Consider the following 7,790-nt stretch of genomic DNA (forward strand, 5'->3'; position numbering starts at 1 on the left):
ATGTAATACTGATCAATAAAGATTTAAGTACTTTGTTGAGATTAATGTTTTTAGTTTTTTTTTTTATCCAAAAAACAGCTTTATGCAACTTTCAGTGTGGTAGCCAAAAAGTCAATAAAGATTGCCTTTTCCAGCTAGTAGATGTGTACATTTTCCAAAGGCCAGTATCAATATTGACAGTGAGAAAACGTCCTGAGGTCTAAACTCGATGCTCCCACAGCAGGCCAGCTTTCCAAYAGTCTCTACTTTGTATGTCTACCCACTGCGCCTGCAGCAGCACTTCAACTTCTCTGAATGACTGCTGCGTAGACTTCTATTTTCTCTCACTACAATCTGAGCAATTTTTCTCCAGGAGAGGATATTTGCTCTCCCTCTGTTGGGCCCTTGAGATTTGAGATAGGGTTTCCAAAAAAAAAAAAAAAAAAAAAAAAACAGCAGTGTGCAATACTTTTATTGTTTGATGAAATTTGTCTTTGAACTTACCTTGCATATAATTTAAACGTCTAAATACATTTATTTCTTCATTTAATTTTAGCTTGTGAAATATACAGTATGTCTACCCCTTTTTGTAGGTATGATTGGATCTTCAACACTGCTGAAGATCTTTCTCTGAATGATTTTTGTACTCTGTATTGAGTTGCAGTGACATGCATTGGACAATGACTTTTAGTAAAGTGCCCAACAAACATTTCTACCAAATGTATGACTATATACTCCATAATTTACATAGTGTATTCATGCAAAAACAGCACACACAATCTGCCTGTGGTGTTTAGTATGGATTGAGTTTATCTTGGTGCCACAGATACATTCACATAATGTTTTCTCACAACCACATTTACAAATATGCGGACACTTCCATTGTTCCATTCAGCATCGTAAACTTATAAGATTCCTATTACGGAAACAGTAAACGGTGTATAAAATGTCTCGGTGCCCCAGCCAATTACCATGGATTGAATATTATGAGGCTGTAAACTCCTGAGAACACAAACCTTTAGGGGTGGGGTGAGGCAGGGCTTGTCCCATTGCTGGAGATGCTGAAAGAGTGTATGTTGAAGATGACACATTTAAAGCATGGATGAGCACTTAATGTAACAACGCACTACTGCATCTTACTAAAAAGCTTATAGTGCATGCCAAATCTGGTGAATTAATGAGTAGCATATGAACAAATTAAAGATTAAAATGATTTATTTCACACAGTGGACACAATTCAGTGGTTCCAGGAGAATCATCTCAGTCTAGAAGCATTACAGAGCCAATCAGTGTTATACTAGTGTCCATTTTATTCTAGTAGCTGTTAACACTTGAAGTAAACCACAAATGTAGTTGTAACCCTCTCATCTTTGTCAGAAACGAGCATCCCTTAATTTGATTTCTCACACTGGGAATAAATGTTTCCATACTCCACAAATGCAGTCATTAAGGCGTTTTAGTGATTAGCAACTTATTTTATTCACTAAACGTAAAGGACACTTCTATGCCTCGCCGGCATGATTGAAATAGTTTTTGTGCCTCTGACATTAATAAAGATTGGAGACATGTATCTAGGCTAAACTATTAGTCTGATTTTGACCACATTATGAAAAGCTAAACTAATATTCTGCCATCATATTAGGTTCAAGTCAAAAATACAAAAACAACCATTTTTTTGGTTTGACTATAAAAGGTAAGGACATGTTGGTTTGTCCATATCTACTTACAYTGAGAACATTTCAGCAGTTTTACCTTCTAAATCAATTCATTGTAAATAAAACAGTTGGCAGAATGATATGAAATATAATAGTAATTAGAAGCACTCGGAGAGTGCAACCCCCCGCCAAGACCAATTTCCCCCATCCTGTGAGAGTTAATGCGCAAAAGCAGAGATGGAAACACATTTGCCGAATAAGTTCTGACGTAGCGAACATGTATGCATGGAATTTCTTCTCGGTGGAGACCTATGTGAAAAAAAAAAGAAAAGCCAGACTCGTCACCCAACGTTATTCATCGTCAAACTGGTGTCAGATCAAGCTCCTAAGTTTTCATCAGTCACATTTCACCATGTAAAACATCTGTTTTATCCCCTTGTATGAGTTTGTAATGGTTTGACTCTTTATAAAGTGCTTCCTGGCTCCCCCATCTCCAAACTTTGAGGCCCAGCAGCTCTCTGTTTACAAGCTTAGAAGTGAGAAACTGTTTTGATTGGTTGTTTGGGAAATGTGGTGTTTTTGAGGAAATGGGAAAAATAGGTTCCATGGTGCAGTCACGCATTTCCTGGTCACAAAACGTTCTGTAAATGTACATATTATGGCAAAAATTATTCATCATTAAATSTGGTTTTAACATTACTTTTATAAAGTTTGAAGTCCGTGCTGTCCAATCCAGCTCACTGTTTTTTACAGAAACCCTGTGAAAGCATCACAGCTTTGAAATCTCAGAGTGTTAAAAGAAAAAAAAATTCCTGTATCCGTATCGTGATCCGGAACATCACCAAAATTTAAAGGTGTGTTCCTTGGCCCAGTACCCACATGTGGAAAAATGTCATGACAGTCCGTCCACAAGTTTTTGAGTAATGTTGTCCACAGACAGAACAACAGAATGACAGACAGACAGACAGACAGACATATGCGACCGAAAACATTACCTCGCCCTTGGCGGAGGTAATACATAGGTTTGGTATAATATAACAAGTATCAAAACTATGAACATCTGTTCAGCGAAACTACAGGTTGGGATAAAATATACTTGCAAAACCTTATTGGCACCTGATTGGCAGCACCTAGGGGTAACCAGAAGGTCAAAGTAAGTGTCACAACAAAATAAGCTGTTTTCGAGAGAAGATTTGACAATATTTTCATATGTGCAACCCACATACTCAGCTCTACTGCTCATCTCACAAATGGAAGTTCTCTACAAATGTGGCACCACTTAAAAAGGAATTAAACAACAGTATATGATTTAATCCCAAGAAGTATTGTTACAACAAATAAATAACCTACCAAATACAAATTTCCTTACTTTTTGTACATGCTTATTGAAAAAAAAAGTTTAAATAGGCCATTAAAATTGGAACATTGTCATTTTGGATTCTAATTCCACCTTTTCACTCCAAATCCTCCCATGACCTTTCATCCCCTTCATGATATGTGCTGTTGAGTTCAGGAAATGACATGAGGGAAAGCGAAGAATTTCTCAGCTCTGGCAGGAGCACCGACAGCAACTTCAAGGTGAGGAGAAATTACACAGCAATGGCAGGAAACCTGAGCTTGTTAGTCRGAGGGGAAAAAGGTCAAAAAGTCTGATAGTAAAAAAGTTACCATGAGACCACGAAATAACACCTGCCAAAAATTGCTACCTGCAAGATAAGTTTAATGTGGCCAAGGTACAATAATGTTGCATGCAACATAAAGTAACACAATTGCGTAGCTAAGTCCAAAAACTTTGTTACTGTACTTAAGTTGAAAATTTTGCTATTTTTTCTTGAGTAATTTTTTTCTGTCTATTTTGTACTTCTACTCCTTACATTTTTACACAATTATCTGTACTTTCTACTCCCTACATTTTTAAAAAAGGTAAGAKGTAGAAAGTCTTCTACTCTTATCTTATTTCTAATCTTCTTTCATCCCAGCTCATTATTGTAAAAATAATCAYATCCTGATAAACTGTGCCTTTGAATTTAATTGTGGTTGGATGAGAAGTATAAATATATACCATTCTGACACGTTAGTTTGTACACAATCCATCACAGCTGCATGCCTTTAAAAAAATGTATTTGGAAAATGTAACCTCTCATTTTTACTCAATACTTTTACTTTTAATACTTAAGTATACTTTTTGTCAGAAATTTACTTTTGATTCTTAAGTACAAAATAAATCAGATACTTTAAGACTTTTACTCAAGTAATATTCTTAAAGGAGACTTTAACTTCTACCAAAGTAATTTTATGATAAGATACTTGGACTTGTACTCAAGTATCATTTTGTGGTACTTTATACAACACTGACAATTTCAGTGAATGCAACTAAAACTATAAATCTTGTCAATACTAGAGTCTAATACTAAACTTCTTTTGACCAACTTGAGCTCACGGTTATTTTTACCACATATGGATTGGGTAACTGTGCTGTAATTTTTTGTGCTTGCGTCATGAAAATGTTACTGTGGGTGTGCAGTTATATCAGCTTTTAACATGGCACCATCAGAAAATGACATTTGAATGGTGCCTTTCTGCTGTAATTGCACTTATTTCCACATGAATGGAGCACATGGTGATTCAGACTCTGGATCTTGGAACACATTTTTTTAATCATTCTTATGCTTTGCCTTTTGATATGCAGTGACATGGATTATAATATGATGAATTTATGAAAAAAATATATAAATTTTTCCAACTTTTTTTTTAGCGTAGAGTGTCATCTGTGTTGGTCCAAACAACAGACTGGGGTGTACACGGCTGTAGAGATTCCAACTCCAAAACATGATTCTCCCTTATCGCATTTCAGTTTAAGCTTCAAAATACCAGCCATGGTGAAAAGTGCACGGAGCCCACGAGGGGAAATGGGAGATTTCATTTCTTTTGCGTTCCCATGCAATAGTATTGCGTTACCTCGCAAATACTTTTGCGTTACCTCACAATACCTTTTGCGTTCCCTCACAAAAGTAGTTTATCACTGTTGTGCCTGCCGTTTAATTAACAAACTCACATGTTCACCATTAGTGAGTTAGCCTACTGCTTTAATTCAGCTTCAGAATAAATATATCACACAGTCATGCATGGAAGTATGTCATATGCTGATATTTTAACACAGTGCAGCCACGCAACATCAATGTCAATTTCACGAACTTGTGACGACACATCCTGTTTTGGTAACCGTATATTTCAAAATACAAGTCTGATTTAATTCAGTTCGTATACAAAACAATCTTTTGCGTGGGAACGCAAAACAGTTTTGCGAGGTAACGCAAAACAATTTTGCAAGGTAACACAAAAGTATTGCGAGGTAACGCAAATATATTGCAAGGTAATACAAAAGTATTGTGAGGTAACGCAAAAGTATTGCGAGGTAACGCAATATTATTGCATGGGAACGCAAAAGAAAAAAATCTCCCCATAACCCCTTGCGGGCTCCGTAAAAGTGACAAAGTTCAGTCATTGGAGTTAAGATTTGTTTTGGTGAAAGTTTTCTGTATGCAGGACTACACCACATCTTWAATCAGAAAAGTTTGCCAGTGAGTTGTCTTTGCTTTGAAACTAGTTTAACCTTAAATGTTTTGGATCATTTTTGGGATAAATCTAGCCTGGCCCTTGCCTTCCTACACAGTTCCACTCAATTTTAGTTTCCCTTCTCTGCTCCGTCTGGGATTTCTCCCATAAACAAGGATTTCTCTGGTAGAATTTCAACCCGGGCCAATCAGCAAACAGAAGGAGGAGTTGTGAATGACGACGTCGATTTTCTGTGCCATTTAGTCTGCCTCTAGTTTAGCAATGACAGCGCAGGAAGTGAATGAAGCCAGTCGGTACTCACAAGGCTTCCAAATTAAATTAAGAAGCATTTACAAGTTCTTGAAATTGCAACAAGGAGAAACTGGCTCTAATTTACTGCAACCATGTACTATTAGCTCTGTATGTAAATCCATGTAATCTCCCTCATAGTGAGGTCAAATGTGAAGCTATTGAAGCTATTATAGTGAATGCATCATATATGAATGAAATATGGTGATTTAGAAGAATTAGCCAAAGTTTACTGAAACTAGACCACGTTGAACTTCTAATATTTGTGTAGTTCTCATGCAGATGAAAGTGTTTTGAGACCATCCTGAGATAAGGTGGTGAAACGATGAGTAAACATCATTAGTCCTCACCCTGTGTCTACCCTTAATTGAAGTGTATTATCAGAAGAACACATGTGCTGTCAGCTCTTTTCATCTCCGGGTGAAGCACAGACATGATTAGACATCAGAGAGACACATTACCCCGGCATGATACTCACATTAATGCTGAGGCAGTGATCATTAGGTGCCTGCAAGGTTTAATGATGGTGTGGGGTTTGCTCTGGTCTGCCTCTTACTTTCAGCTCGTTTTCTTCTTTGCAGCCTGGGTGTTAGCACCTGGAGAGAAGTAAAAGGGGTGTGTGATTCAGGCTCTGTATGAAGTACAAAAATAAATTAATAATAAGCCAGTAAGTTTAAAATTATGGTTGAAATGTTTTATTTACTCAAATGGAGTACTAAAGTTTTTTAATTGTTACCTTTCGGTGATTCAGGGTGAAGTCACTAATTAATACTTTACAAATAACAAGATGAATAGTAGAGGAACTAACCCTTCACCTTTATATAGGACCTCTAATTTTACATTTATTCAATACTCTATAACCATTTATGTGTCTTGTGAGACATTTGCTTGTTTTAAATTACTCATACTTGCTGAATCTTTCTAAATATTAATTTTCTTTCTTTGTGCTATGGCTTTTTAAAAATCTTTTCAAAACCTGTTTTAAACAACTTAATACAACAAACATTATAATTACAAGCTTGTGATGTCCAGAGTTCATTGTTTCAATAATTCATTACAGTTTTTACTGTAAGAGGCACTTGAATTTTTGTTTCACCATTTTAATTATCAATGAGCACTATTTAAAAATAAAAAATAAACTAATTCTCAGACTCAGACTGTATAAATAATGAAATTTGTTTTCAGTTCTGCTTTTGTCAAAGTGATTTCTATTTCTCATCAGGGATGCAGTATTTTAAAATACTTACATTAGAAATTCTCCTATTGTTGTTACTGCAAATGTTTGGAATGGTATAACAATACTACTGATGCATTATTTCTTTTGTTTAACTGAAATGAAAAAGCAAAGTATTTGTTGCTTCTGTGTGGGGTTGTGCCATGCGCAGTGATGTTGCAATGAGTACAGCATACCAAAAGATGGCGCTACTTTGCAACTAAATACCAGCAAGAAGTCATRCTTTCATAGTTTTAAATAAACAGAACACATGAAAGGTAAACAAATAAGTATAATGCAACATCTGAACTATGCTAGTGACATTTACATATAACATGCTTTATAACATTTTTACTTTGTAGGCCWCTATTCTTCTGACTGGCTATTCTAATGCAAACAAAATAAATGGTGTGAGGTATCCTCCTAATTATATTTTGGATTATTTTAAATCGTTTTATCTTCCTCCATTCCCATCTATTTTCATTATTTCATGTATTTCATGTTTTAAACATGTTAATAGCAACTGTACTGGAGGTAAAATAAACTGAGCATGTGGTCCCTCACTTACACACTTCATACTTTCTTATGGAACTGATTGGGCCAATATAACTTATACAAATAAACACTTCATGAATGAGAGAGCAATATGTTCTGAGACTAGGGCCAGATGAATAAAGTTAGTTAATTAACTATTGCTGCTAATGTTTGTAAATTAAGCCCATTACACMTATAGGTGATTAGGGCTTAGAAATCTGAAACAAACAACAAATAATAATAAAAATAAAAAAGCCCCAAAGAACAAGTCAATTAAATAAATTATAAACAGCTGTTAGCTAATTGTAACCAGATGAAGAATGTTTTCTGCCTGCGTCTGTATATTTTAATGAAACTTTCAGAAAATAATCACATCTACAGCTGACTGACTTTGGGAGTTAAAGTCCGTTCAAGATGGCCGCACAATTCAGCATGCATACAAACTCAGCCAATGTTACAATTAAGCAAAATTTATTCTTTCAATGCATGTATGTTGAAACATTATGGTCTGATATGTTTGACTGGTTATTTCCCAAAGTTCCCAG

General features: G+C 35.6%; 1 long non-coding RNA gene across 1 annotated transcript in view; it reads right to left on the reverse strand.

Moving 5' to 3' along the window:
* The window catches only part of LOC106525521 (uncharacterized), a 28,732-nt gene that overhangs the window by 20,257 nt on the left and 685 nt on the right, over positions 1-7,790 (reverse strand). Inside the window, exon 2 of the long non-coding RNA XR_001311126.1 lies at positions 5,977-6,094. This is a non-coding gene — a long non-coding RNA (uncharacterized LOC106525521). The remainder of the gene's footprint in view (positions 1-5,976; positions 6,095-7,790) is intronic.

The sequence above is a fragment of the Austrofundulus limnaeus genome, unplaced genomic scaffold (assembly GCF_001266775.1).
Source record: "Austrofundulus limnaeus strain Quisiro unplaced genomic scaffold, Austrofundulus_limnaeus-1.0 Scaffold231, whole genome shotgun sequence".
Taxonomy (NCBI): domain Eukaryota; kingdom Metazoa; phylum Chordata; class Actinopteri; order Cyprinodontiformes; family Rivulidae; genus Austrofundulus; species Austrofundulus limnaeus.